The sequence below is a fragment of the Chanos chanos genome, chromosome 3, assembly GCF_902362185.1.
Source record: "Chanos chanos chromosome 3, fChaCha1.1, whole genome shotgun sequence".
NCBI lineage: Eukaryota > Metazoa > Chordata > Actinopteri > Gonorynchiformes > Chanidae > Chanos > Chanos chanos.
In genome coordinates this window covers 19,599,867-19,613,842 of record NC_044497.1, presented here as the reverse complement: position 1 = coordinate 19,613,842, position 13,976 = coordinate 19,599,867, and the positions used below count along the sequence as shown (strand labels likewise).

Below are 13,976 nucleotides of genomic sequence, written 5' to 3'. Positions count from 1 at the left end.
TGTGTGTGTGTGTGTGTGTGCACATGCGTGTGTGCGGTGTGTCTGATTCCTGCTGTCAGCGTTCTTGTCTCATGAAGCTGTGTTGAATCTGTTTATTTCTGTCCACGCATTCAGTGACATCATATATAGAAGAGAACCAGAGCTACAACACTGGACACTGTGACTCAACTCACCACACATTGGTTCCAACTCACCACATACTGGTTCCAACTCACCACATACTGGCTCCAAAATCTATCCCTGTAAATGGGAGGATGGGGAGGGGGGGACTGCTGTGCATTTCTCTCTCTCTCTTTTTTTTTTGCTTAAATTATAACTTGCTGTGTATTTAGTGATCATAACGGGAGCTGATTATTTTTTGGGTCCTTCAGTGAAGTCGAAGACATTGAAGAAATTGATTGTTTAGAGGACACTGTAACATCCTAATGGTGTAGTCTTGGTTGACCTGCCTGTGCAGTTCAGCCCATCTGAAAAGAGGTTAATGTCTCCCTCAAGGAAAGTTTAAAAAGGCCTAATTATTGTCCATTACATCTGCAGCCCTATTGGACCAACAGACTCCCTAAAGATGCTTCACAGAGGCTGTGAATGGAACAGACATTGAGGCCATGCGCTATATAGAAATGAATGACTCAAAACTTTATACAGAGGTACCAAAATTTAATATTATTCAGGTCATTTTGATAAGGGCCAATGCCTCACATAAAACCCTGATATAAAACCCATTCAGACAAAGTGCCAAGTCAAATTACATAAGATTTTCACTTTCAGATTTATTTAAACTTTAGATAAGAGCAGACTGAAATGTCATGACTGATCCCCTAACCAAATACATGTGACTTTTTTCTGTTTTCAGTCTTGAGGAATTGATATTTGTTATGAAGTGGAAGATCTTAAATAAATAAATTCTTTTGATTATCTGAGAGGAGGTGTGCATGTGTGTATGTCTGGGGAGGGGTGGGGGTGGGGGATGTAACGATGATGCTGTCAAAATAAAAGCGCTGATCGGTAAAACTTGCTGTGGCATAGTTTTCACAGACCTGTAGGTGATGACAGCTTTTCTCCCCTTACAAGAGCTCAAATTACATGCATCTCAACCTTATTTCATTCAAACCTTGACAGGGTCTCAAAGCCTAGGGTGTTTCTAAATATATTCATTAAGCTTATGTGTTTTTTTTAAAGGAATCCTATCACACTCATTTGAAGAGAAGATGCACAGAGATCTTGGGTGTACGTGTTTCTGGAAAAAGAATATATATATATTTTTTTCATCATTTCTGCTGCTGAAAATCTGTCTATATGCAGGATTTGTTTCCTCCTTTCAGGGCACAGTGTTGATATTTTCTGTCTTTAATCCCTCTATCCAATTCTCCGAATGTCACGCTGAGTTTTGAACAATATAAGAGAGAATCCCTGGGCGGCTGAAGTAAGCTGTGTTTTGCGACTGGTCTTTGTGTACTGAGGAACCCATTTATGAGTTGGAGATGAAACAGTGGGGAAAAAAAATATTCGCTAGAATTTGTATTCACCTCCTCACTGTCATACAACATATATTAAAACTGACCGCATGTAGAAAACACAATGGATTTGTTGACGGTGAAAACATTAAAAATGCTTGTATATATGTACAGACTTAATGGCGCATTGGTGTCACGTTTGTCTCCTGTAATGTTTTGTGATTGGAAGAAAAATGGCAAAATGCCTTTGAGAGTGATACCATGTTGTTACTGTAATGGAGAAGCCCAGTGAGTGGCTTAGCACTGATTTTGTCTTTAAAACAGACAACCTCAACTTAATTTTACCACAGGCTTTTTCTCCAAAGAGCACTGTCCAGGTCATGTCATATTCTGTCTCTGTTTCCGTTTTTCTTCTTCTTTTTCTCTCTCTCTCATTTTGTCTGTTTTTCTCAGTGTATTTATCCAAAGAGGTGTAACAGAAAAATGAAATCTCTCTCTCTCTCTTTCTTTGTGACAGGTGACTGTAACTTTGAGAGGCCCTATACAGAGTGTGGGTACAGCCAAGGCAAAGATGATGACTTTGACTGGGAGCAGGTAAACACAAAGGACAAACCACCTACAGACCCCTGGCTCCCCACAGGTAAGTCCTCTCCAAACAGGAAACTGACTAACTGACGTTTGCGCATATTTAAATGTTTCCATGGTGAATTGCATGCCAGCAACCAAAGCATAAATAAGGATTTGCAGTGATTATTGCAGTACATTGTTTGTAGGAAACAGTTTAGAATGACCATGCAAAATGAAAATATGCATTGAGCATGTGCCTTAAAATCATGAGATGTACATTTGTGTAGTACATCAGTATTACCCAAGGGATCAGTTCACTCTAGACCCTAAACTTAAACACACACCTCGCTCAAGTCATTTAAAAACAGGGCAGCCTTACCTGGTCGTGTACCCCAGGTCATCAGATGGAACCATGGGTTTTTGGGGTTTTTTAGGAATAGTTTAAGGAAAAGTCTCAATAGAAACTAAAGAACTCCAGAGACAAAACAGCTGTTCACGCCCTTGTTTCACCTTAGCATCGGAATGGAGCTGCTCACTTGTGTTTGGCTCCTCGTCTGTAAATCATTCTCCCCATTGTGTGCCAGCATGCTCACCTCTGCTTTGGTGGAGATGTACTTCATTAGGATATCATGAAGACCAGCCAGTGACAGTGTGGATAAGTGTAGCTGTGATGGGTGCAAGATTGAATGTCTCCACACACACACGTGTAGCGTTATATGTATGCAAACAAAATCCAGCCTGTATATGTTTATCAAAACATAATATGAATTCATTTACAGCATTCATGGCCAGTTGTCTTGTAGTGGTAGGTCATTTAGGGAAATCAGTTCAGTTCCAGTAAAGCTGCTCTGTGCTTTTACCCTTTCAAATAGTTTAAATGATTTTGCTGGTTTTAAAATGATCAGTGGTACACTTAGATATTTAAGTTTACATACTTAAGAAAGAAAATGTACAGTGTCTGTTTTTTACTCTTGTTAATAAGCTATATGTGGTTGTCAAGGAGACAGTGGCTGATTAAATATCGTGTGGCTCATCTTTGTGAGTGCTATCTGCTGTTTTTGGAATCCTACAAATTGACACTGTGGAGAGAGACTGTTTTTGAGTTTCCTCACCCTCAGACCTTGTGATCAGCACCTGATGAACCGTCAGGCCTCTGAAAGTAAACATCTCCGTATGTTAACAGAAAAAACATTGGTAACCTTGGTGTTAATCTGTGTAGAGACCTAGAGTAAGCTTGCTTCCCCTCATCTTAAAGCCTTGCATCCTAATCTTGAATGGTGGAATAAGTAATGCATTAGCACATCTGACTTGATTTCTGGTTGGCTCAAATTGTCTCTGTTAGACAGCTTACATCAGTCATGTCCAATCAAATTTGGACATGAGGCAAACTGCAGGAGAAAGCTTCAGCCCGTGAGCAGTAAGGACATCCAGATGTGTCATTGTAAACTTTATTCTCAGGAGATGTTTAAAAAAACTTTCTGTGTGTTTCTCTTTTTGACACTGTGAAAGATCCGTGCCTATACTTAGGCGGCGAGCACTAAAGAAATAAGCACTTTCTCACAGGCTGATAAAGCCGCCCTTTTGACCCAACTGGTTTTGCTCTTAAATCTGATGCCTAACCACGCGCAGGCAGCACCTCCGATGGCTTTTTCACGCGTCTCGCGGTGGCAGGGAGAGAATTAATTGTGAGGACTTTGCTAATTGCATCTTGCCTCTGCCAGCATGCTCAACGGGCACTCTGAGAAATGGCTTGATAGTAGGAGGAAGAAGAGAAAGAGGGAGAGAGCAAGAGAGAGAGAGAGAAAAGAGGGAGGTGTTTACTTTTCCACCGGAATTGATTTATTTCGCCACAGCAATGGGTCGCTCAAGGTTAACGCACGCTTCATCGGCAGGGCCGCGACCTACGTGTTTAACGGCTCTTCTTGTGCTCAATTCGCAATTCCCAGCGAATGTGGCAGTGCCGACATGCGGCATTTGCATCCGGACGCGATAATGTCTTCTCTCAGGAGCACCCCTGACGGACGGGGAGTGTATCTCTCTGATTGCCTGAATTGGGAACAATTAGTCATGCTTGCGTCCTCATTAAGTTTTCCTCTGACTCAGTGCCTTTTACCTCTTATTCATGTTCAAAATGTGGACTCTCAGCCTGAGCGGTGAATCAAGCCTTTTATTTCATCTCAGCAAAACTCTCCAGAATGACAGTCTCTGCCATGCAGACTCCAACAGGCTTGGCCTGCTGGAGATAACGTGGCAACATAATGAAAGCTGAACTTTTTCTTTGGTAATCAATACTTGAAGCCAAGTTCACCTAGGCGTGACAGGACAGTCTGAAATGGTTCACCCAGCCATACGCAGTATATATGACAGCCCTTATCTATTTAATTCTATGCCACTGGCCAAGGGGACAAGACTGTTCCATGATACATTGGTCTTTTTCATTTGGTAGCTGTCAGCGGGAGCTAGGAGAACTGGCCTTAGTGAATGTCATATTACCTTCTCTTGCTGCTACCAAACGCTCCTGCTCAGAGCGCCTCCAACAAAAAAAAAGGAGAGGCAGATAACTCTCTCTCTCTCTCTCTCTCTCTCTCTCTCTCTCTCTCCCTCTCCCTCTCTCTCTCTCTCTCTCTCTCTCTCTATGTATTGCATTAGCCCACCTCCTAGAGAGAATAGGGAGTTTCTGTATTCCTTGAACTTCTCATTAGCTTCCCGATTATAGCTTGTTTCTTCCCCCCAGGCTGTGTTATAAATCATATGACCCTTGCTTTGTGAATCTGGGACAAGTACCGAACCAGAGCGAGACAACCTGCTGTTTAAAAATGTGCCCTGTTTCTTTTTGTGACCTCTGACCTTTCCGGCTGGCACGCTGATGCTGGGTGAGCATTCGTGTGACTGTAGCAGATAGTGTAGTGTCTCTCTCTCTCACTCTCTCTCTTCATCTCTCTGTCTCTCTTCCTGACCTTTGCTGACCTGTGCCTGCAGGGAGTTTCACAGCTGCTGGAGTGGAGTTACGCCACCTCTCTGTTTGATGAGGTATCATCTCTGTGCCCCTCGGGTCTGGCCAAGGTAGTGGCTCTCAACGCGCTGTCAGTGTCCGGTTACTCCGTCAGCAGTCCATTCAGGACATGAAAGCATTCTTACGCCGCTCCCCAAACAGGTGTAAACCTCTGCACAGGCTGTTGGGGCTTTTTTTTCCTGGAAGGCACTCTTCTTTCTTTCTTTCTTTTTTTTTTTAAAGGCTTTTAGCATTTCGTTTAGCGCACTTCACCAGATCAGCATGAGATGTGATGGCTAATAGTGCTATAAATCCAAAGGTTCTTTGTTCTCCATTAAAAGGGTAGATATTGACTCCAAGCTGTGAATATCAGTGCCCGTAATGTCATCAGGAATCCCAGGAGAGCACACACATGTTTGAGAGGCTTTATTGTACCCTGGATGTCTAATGCGATTTGAGTCCATTATAGCTTTTATGTCGACAATTAATCCCAGTCGAAACCTGTCATTTGTCTTCGCTAAAGAGCTAGGAATCCAATTGAAAAGCTGAAAGTTGGTTAGTGACAGATTCTTTTTTTTTCTATCAGTTTCCCTTCAAGCTTCCTTGTTCATTTTGTGGGAAACAAAGAAAAAGAAAATAGACAAAAACTATTCTCGAAGAGCGAGGGGAAGAGAGATTTGACTAGCAGTAGTTGGAGCAGCTGTATGTTCAGCAGTGTTGTTTTGGGTGGTGGAGAAAATGAACATATATGTTTCTGTGCTGATGAAGTCTGCCCCCTCAGGTTAGAGGCGCGGTGGAGAGTGATATTCTCTGAATGGAGAGGCTAAATGGGAAGACTAGTTCTCTCACATTATCTCCTCAACAGCCTCTTGTATGTTACCCAGACAAGCATTATCACATTAGGAGGGGAAGAAAACTCATTCTGAAATGTGATTATCTGTGCAATGAGGATGTCGGCTCTGCCCACATCCATCAGTCAATGCAGAGGGAGTAACTGACTCAGTTACACTGGTCCCAGTAGAGCTTAGCAGTTTGTGTGTGTATGCATGTGTGTGTGCGTGGGTGTGTGTGTGCGTGCGCGTGTGTGTGTGTTTGTGCATGAGAGCATGTATGTATATGTATGTGTGGACGTGGGTGCATGCATGTTTGTGTTTGGAAGCATGCATGCGTTAGTCTGTGTGTGTATGTATGTGAGTAGCAATGGCATTTCTGTACTCATAAGTGTTTCTGTACTCATAAGTGAGTATGTGGGGTTTATTGTCAAATCTGAGTGGTGTCACCTCATCTTAATTATGTGGGAAGCAAAGCCCATGGCACCCGCTTTACTGCTGTTTTCTTTGTGATTTATAGCTAATAAACAGCAATTGAAATTAACTGTCAAAACTGAATCCACCACAGGTCCAAATGACAGACTTCAAAAAACAAATTACCAATAACTATCAGAATGCTAAATACTTATTTTATTACACTTATCTGAAACACATAAGTGTGTAATATACCAGTGATGTGGCATGACTATGATTTGATTCCTTAGAAACGTAAGGAACTTCCCAGTGTTGGGCCAGTCCTGAATTTGAGTAGTGTTTAACTGCCCACAGTGTTGGAACAGTCCTGAATTTAAGTTTGTGTGTAATTAATTAATTCCTTAGAAATGTAAGGAACTGCCCACAGTGTTGGACCAGTGCTGAATTTGAGTTAGTGTTTAACTGGTTGATTTTTGGCTACAGGGTACTGACCTCATGTTCATTCCTGAGGTTGTAGCAGATGAGAAAAACTCTACCGGTTACTGTGCTGATGATTTGAACACACAAGACACAGTTGCAGAGAAAACCTGACTCCCAGACCCCGCAGCTGCCCGTTCCAAACCTCGCAGGCCGGTCACGACACTGGGAGCCCTGTGCCGTTTGACTGGCTGCCTGGGTGCGGCGTGAAGGGGCCTGCTTGTTTGGCTTTCCCTTTCAGTAAGTTCTCCACTCTGCCAGCACCAATCGACTTGCAAGGGAGCGTGTTTCCTTGGCTCAGCCAAGCTAGAAAAACAATGATCTGTCTTTTAATACCTTCGGCCTGAGACGGCAAGAAGAACAGCTCCTCTTTTCAGTGGCAGCAGCCTCTGCCTTTTGGCAGCGAATCAACGACCATACTGAGGCAGTGGACTATCAATAAACACTGAGCACAAAACTAATGTGGAAAAAATGAAAAAATACATGCATCCTGACATATTTGGCATTTTTTCCAGGTTTTTTTTTTTTCAGATTATTTTGAGGTTGTGGCCTACTGTAGCTGTGGCTGGCATCAGTTACTGGTTCTTTTTTTTTCATTTCCACTGTGGAATGAGCATTTTGTTTGAAGAAAAAGAAGACGAGGGTATCCCAAACCTTTTTATGTTGGCACTTCAAGTATGGAACTATTTGTGTGTGATCTGCCCATCACTGAAGAAAACTGCACCCATATATTAGTGTAACCTTCAGTGTCTCTGAATGTATATACAGCATTCATTCAGTTCAAATGCAAGCATGTTTACATGGCAGACTGTGCATTGGAGAAAGGACTGTAAAAATATACACACATTACTGGAATATCAAATACACAAATATCAAATGATCTTCTCTGAATTTGTCTTGCGGTTGGCTGGTTATATAGTCCATTCATCACAGTTCCAGTGCAAATTGGACTCCAAACACCTCCAAATTTTCAGCATTTGTTTGTGTGTGTGTGCAAGAGAGAGAGAATGAGCAAGATGGAGAGAGAGAAAGAAAGAGAGAGGGAAGGAGAGAGAAAGAGAGGGGGGGAGCACTTGAATTGATTTGCTCCATGCCCAAAACATCACTTAATGCACCCTGGGCTGGGTTTAAAAAAAAATGGGGGCGGGGGGGGGGGGGGGCAGTGAGACTAAATGGGTGTGTGATACCTGGCCAGAGGAAAACAAGTGATATTTAAGGGCGGTCAGACTCCCAACGCTCCGACGCAAGCCACTGCTCATTAATATTTCAAATAGGCTGTGTTATCAGGGCAAACACAGCTGCTCCCAAATAAATAAGACCAACAGATACAGTTCATCAGGCCGGTACATTGGCTCTTTCATGTGACTCATATGATAACGTTGACACACACAAATCAGTCTGTTGTCACAGGGACCTTCACCAGCCTCCGTTCAGCATTAGACGTGTAGGAACATGTGAAATCTGCTTGTTGGAGCAGCCAGTTGCATGTCTTCCACACTGAGAAAATGTTAGTGCCAGTTTTGTAAGGACTGCATGCAGTGTGTGCACATTTTTACACGCAGATGCGCTATCCTGTTTGTGTGTGTTTGTCGTCTCAGTGAGCTGGACGTGAATTCGCCCCTCTTATTCTTGTTTCAAACATTCGAACTAGGAACTTTCCAGTAACCTGGAACCAACAAACAAAGACAATCAGAGACAAACTGGGAAGTGATTATTGGAAGTGTGCCTTGTATACATAACCGGAGGATGAAGGTGTTCACTGCCAAGGTTTTCAGTCTCTGGAATCCTGTCTGTTCTGTATTCACACCAGAGAAGATACAACTTCATCCACAGTTGAAAACTCTAAACTTTTTTGGGGGGGGGTTTCAGGTTTCAGAACTCGACCTGTAATTTTTCCCTGGCAGCCGACTTCATAAGCTTACAAGAACATTAACGTCCACTCCAGTGAAACCAACTCTCTGGAAAGCCCATTCAGCAACTACAAAAGAGGTCACCAGATAAACCTGGGGTCTTAACCCAACTTCTCTTCACCTCCTGGTCCTCTGTCAACTCCTCCACCCCTCGTTAACCGCCAGAATCCCCCAGCTGCTGGGTTTGCCCCTGACTGAAGTAGGTGGGGCAGCTAATTGCCCAAACATCGTTCAGCATGGCAGGAACACAACCTCTGGCATGGCTTCAGTGCACCATTATGCAGATTAGGAAGAGGGAGCAAGGGAGAGAAGAAGGAATGAAGACAGAGAGAGAGAAAGAGAGAGAGAGAGAAGTGGGAGATGGTAGAAGCCTTTCCCCCCCCTCAGGAGGAAATGACAAAGCGATACCTATCTGGGTGCTCCATGGGGAGTAATTGGAAGCAGTGAGTGAATAAAGATGACTCTATTAGATTACCAAGAGGTCAAAGGCGTGTGATGCACCCCCCCCCCTCCCCACACACACACACACGCACACGCACACACACACACACACACATAGTGGATCATCGTGTTGTTTAGACATGGGGGGTTTATTTTTAGTGGGGGGTTTTCTCTCTCTGTGTAGTTTAAGATGCTTGGTTTGCTTGTCTGACGTCTGGCACATTAATGGTGCTGTTTACGATATTAGATTATTCTGGTCTGAGTGGGAGACGCTATCACAGCTGAAGCCAGAGAAATGGGACAGGTTATGAATACAGATGGAATCACTCCAAATCATGTGATCTTTGCATTACATCTCAATTATGAGCAGAAGGATAGCACTGTTTTTTCGGGCCAGTTTTTGGTGAACAGAGTCAAAGAGGAGGTTCATGGTAGGTTGGATTATATGAAAAACAATCTTGAAAGAATAAAAGGACAAAACTGATGCTGAAGTATTTTATTATCCCAGCTAGTCACCGATCTCTATTTCAGTCATGTTGAACTTCATCGAAATTTCTCCTAAAACAACAGAAATTAAACAAAGCCCGTTGTCTCCTCGCCCCAAAAAGTGCTTACCAAGGTCTTATGTAATGTTGGACCATGTCCCTGTTTACCAGTGTTGGTTTTTCCCACCTCATTGGGCCTTTCCTTAATTGTTATGTGGAGGGCAGTGTGCGTCCTTGTTTATCCCCATGTCCTGTGTTGATTGCAGGCTTCAATCCCCCCCCCCCCCCCCAATGCAGCTGGATCTAGTTCATGGGCCTGTAAGCCGCAGCAGTGAGAGGTGACACAGAAAAAACCTTGTTCGGTTCATTAGTTTTCCCAGTCACTCAACTGTCTGAGTCACACTTGATCTGTTCACTCAGCCAAATTGATTCTTAATTTTTTTTTTACTCCAGAGAGAGATTGATTGATGCACAGTGGCTCCTTAAATGATTTTCTTTTCTTTTCTTTTTTTTTCTTCTGGAGCAGACCCTGTTGGATGTGATTCTAATGGAGGACTCTGGGACTTTGTTCACTTTTTGCTCGTTTTTGATCAAATATGCATAACTATGACAGTTTTTTTCCCTCCGTCATCTAATAAGGATTACATTGAGTTATCTATCCTGGGGCGAATGTACCCAAACACTGCATCATTTGCTTTGGCTCATCACATTAAAAACCTATTTGCGAGTCCATTTTTTCGTTGGCTGCTGGGAACTCTGGGTTAATTTCCCATGTCAGAGCACGTTATCTGTGGGTTTGCATGAGTGTGTGAACCGCTTGTATCACACTGAACCTTTGGAAAAAAAAACGAGTGTCTGTCTATCAAGGGGGAAAGAGGATTAATTGACTCTGTTGCCACGGGGATGGCCCTTTGATTACAAAGCCACCTATCGGCAGACACATGGCAGTAATTAAAACCCAACCCACTAATTTACACAAACAAACTCAGATAATGCGATGAGCTCCCAGTGGGATCCTGTGCCCCCTAACTGCGCCTTGGCCGGCTGTGGTGTACCCGTTTCAACACAGCAACATTTTTATTTATTTTTTTCACCACGTCTGTCTCGTGCCAAGTTGTCATCTGAGTATCTCTCTCTCTCTCTGTAACATTGCGTGAAAGTCACCCCGTTTGGTTATGCTGGGTCATTCTCTGTCTGTGTTAGCCAACACAGCACAGAGAGGGGACTGTATGACCTTTGGAGACAGCTAAGACTGCTCTCAGAATGTGGAGAGTCGTGTAGACTTATAGAAGACACCTTGAGCAGGCCGCCAGAGACCTGTGTCACTGGGGCCTGGTTCCCCGTCAGTGAGAGGTATGTTACCTGAGGAAAGAGAAAGGTGGGGCAGTGTTTTGATTGGATGTGGACCCCAGGGTAAACTGTGTCAGTGTTTGTGTGTGTGTGAGTGTGTGTGCATATGTTTGTGTGTCTTTGTGTGAGGAGTGTACTGTGGGAGAGGTAATGCACAAGGAAAAGAGAAAAAAATGCACTCTCCAGGCCCTTTGACCTTAGTGTCACATGATGCTGCCCAAAGCTGTGAACTGAAATACAAGGTAATTTAGTGAACTGAATATACATACTGAGATCATTCCATACACTGACTTCAGAATGCGTGACTTTAGGGTGAAGTCAAACCCCCCCCCCCCCCGAATCATCCTTTGGACCCATAATGCACAGATGACCCCCTGGCACTGATGAAAAGGGCTGTTTGTCCAAATGGTAAAACACACTTTCCTGTTTCCTGTAAATCTCCATGGCGATAAGGTACACCCAGCCCTGCGGGACACACCCTGTCGCTACTCCCCCAGATGTTTTCACTCTCTCTCTCTCTCTCTCTGAGGCCCACGTTGGCCTCCAATGCAGCCACTTAGTGTCTGAAAGCAGAGATACGCTGGGAGCTGCTTTCAATACACTCAACCTTGAGTCAAAGTTATTTCACAAAATCAGGGAAATCTTGATGTGCTAAGCCTATTTTAAATATTCTTATTCTGATATAATATTACTTAGGTCTTTTGATTTTTGACAAAATAATGGAACTGTTTCCATTACGATTTGCACAGGGTTTCAGTGGAGGAAAAAAACCCCTCAAAACAATACCAAACCTTTTTTTCTTAAAATCTGCAGGGTATCAGAAATTGTTTAAATTGACTGCGAGACAAAAACCCAGGGCTGTGTGTTTATGGAGTGGCTTTGTGCCATGTTGCCGGTGGCCCTTGTGAGTGGCGTCAAATTTGTGTGATTTTCCAGTTTGCGCATCCCGTTTGTACCTCCTTCTGCTGGGTAAAATGGAGCTCACCAGCAGTGGCTTGTTCAATTTCATCGGCACCTGGCAAATTACAGCCTAGAGTAATACACACCGCAGGAGCACAACCAAAATGTTCAGCTCCCAACATTACTGATCGCTCTCTCTCTCTCTCTCTCTCTCTCTTTCGCCACCATGTTAATTAAAATAGCCAGTTAGACTTTCAGTGTCAGATTATCAATTTACTTCCATCAGCACTGCACATGGCCTCGTGACTTCTTCACGAGCAAGCTGGTTTCATTTTTCCCTCGTGCTCCGCGTTACGGTTGAACGCTATCCCGGCCTGAGAGGTTGCCTCTTACGATAAGACTGGAGGTGGAAGGGGGGAGGAGGGGGTGAAAGACTGTGGTGCTTGACTGGGCAGAGCTCTGGGCAGCTGGGAATACGGCCGCTCTGTTTTAGTGCTCATTTGTTGCAGGGTCACGTTTTCTCTGAACTCACATGAATGGCAGTGACTGTGTGACACGCTGTGGGAACAAAGGCTGTGACCCAGCTCCTCATGCTTTCTCAGAGACATACAAACAAAAACAGCGAAACAGTAATGTATTAAGACATTTACAGTTACAAATAAATGTTTGAATAAATGTTTGAATAAACATATAAATTAAGTTACAAATGTGTTTGTTTTTTTTTGCAATTAATTAAAATAGATAATAGTTTTAGGGGGAAAATGGCTCATACAGCATTCTCTACATGATTTTTATTCACTCTCTTGCTTCTTCTCTGTCTCTCTCTCTCTCTCTCTGTCTCTCTGTATATCTTTGTGTGAATGCTTGCCTATCTGTGCTTATCTGTGAGTGGATCTCTGCGGGTTGTTCTTGTATGAAGACTGCTAGTGACAGTCTAAATGAACACATTCTGCTTGCCTGCTGGTGAATGGCCTTGTATAGACATTGTTATTCCAAGGCTTGTGTCTTATAATTACACTATAGATGAACAGCACCACACCTGAGCTGACTCCTTGCTCTCCTCCTTCATCATGCTGCCTGCTTTTCTGAAGGAGAAACCACTTGAGACAATTATTCGGAATGGCTTTGAAAAGTCAAATTGTTTTAATAGTAATCAGTGTACACTGGAATAGCAAGTCTTTCATCACCACTCGGTAACAAGACAGTTTTCCGGCCAGGTCTGTCGCTGCATCTGGCCCCTCAGAAATCACAGACATCGCTTACCTTGCCGCGACTCAATTAGCGCCTATAATTTCACGTTTAGCACTTAATAAGACAATGATGGATTCGAAGAGGGAGTTGAAAGTACATCCGTGGAGGAAGGGAAAAAAAGAAAAACAAAAGCACGAATGTCTGGCAGCTCAAAGGAAAGGGACTGTGACTGTGGCATGGCACAGAGAAGCATCTCATTATCGCCAGGCTAAATCGAACAAATCAAAGAAAACCAGACGGATGAAAAGAACAGGACTTTCAATTATACCTCTTCTTCTCTCTTTTTCCCCCCCGGCTTTACAGCTTCACCTATTTTTAAGTGTGTGTGTGTGTGTGTGAGAGAGAGAGAGAGAGAGAAAGAGCGTCTGTTGTTCTGTCTTGGTGGGAGAGACTCAAGTTTGTGCGTTCTTGTAGTCTCCCACATTAAAAGTGATCCACTTAGGAAGGACAGAGGAAGGGTAGAGGAAAGGAGAAGGGAGCAGAATAGGGGAGAGGAGAGGAGAGGGCCAGTGCGTTGAAAGGATGTCAGGAATCAAATCAAATTTGAAATCAAATCAGCGAAAAATGCTGAGATTTCCTGTGGAAGGACACGGGATGAAGGTGAAACCGGGCAGGGAGTAGATGAGAGGGGGAGAGTAAGCCATGGCTGCTTTGGCCCTAGAGTCAGGAGCCAAAAGGAGAAGATGGGATGGGACACTTTTAGAGGATTAAAACTAAATGGAAGTGTTTGCTTATTGATTTTTTTTTCACACTGGGAAGTGGAGATTTGCTCATTTGTGAGCTGAATGACTTGATTCGAGAGTAACGTTTTCGTGAGTTTTCATGATCTCTTACCCCTGGGTCCTATATACTGCATGCCTGATATTGCCAAGGGAACAAATCATGACGCACAGTTTCCAAAATGA

At 43.5% G+C, this 13,976-nt stretch overlaps 1 protein-coding gene across 1 annotated transcript in view; it reads left to right on the top strand.

Annotated features, from left to right (window-relative positions):
• The first annotated feature begins 2,019 nt into the window (after positions 1 to 2,019).
• LOC115806363 (receptor-type tyrosine-protein phosphatase mu-like) overlaps positions 2,020 to 13,976 on the top strand; it is a 141,980-nt gene continuing 130,023 nt past the window's right edge. Inside the window, exon 1 of the mRNA XM_030767037.1 lies at positions 2,020 to 2,094. The gene's annotated coding sequence lies outside the window, so the exon portion shown is untranslated. The remainder of the gene's footprint in view (positions 2,095 to 13,976) is intronic.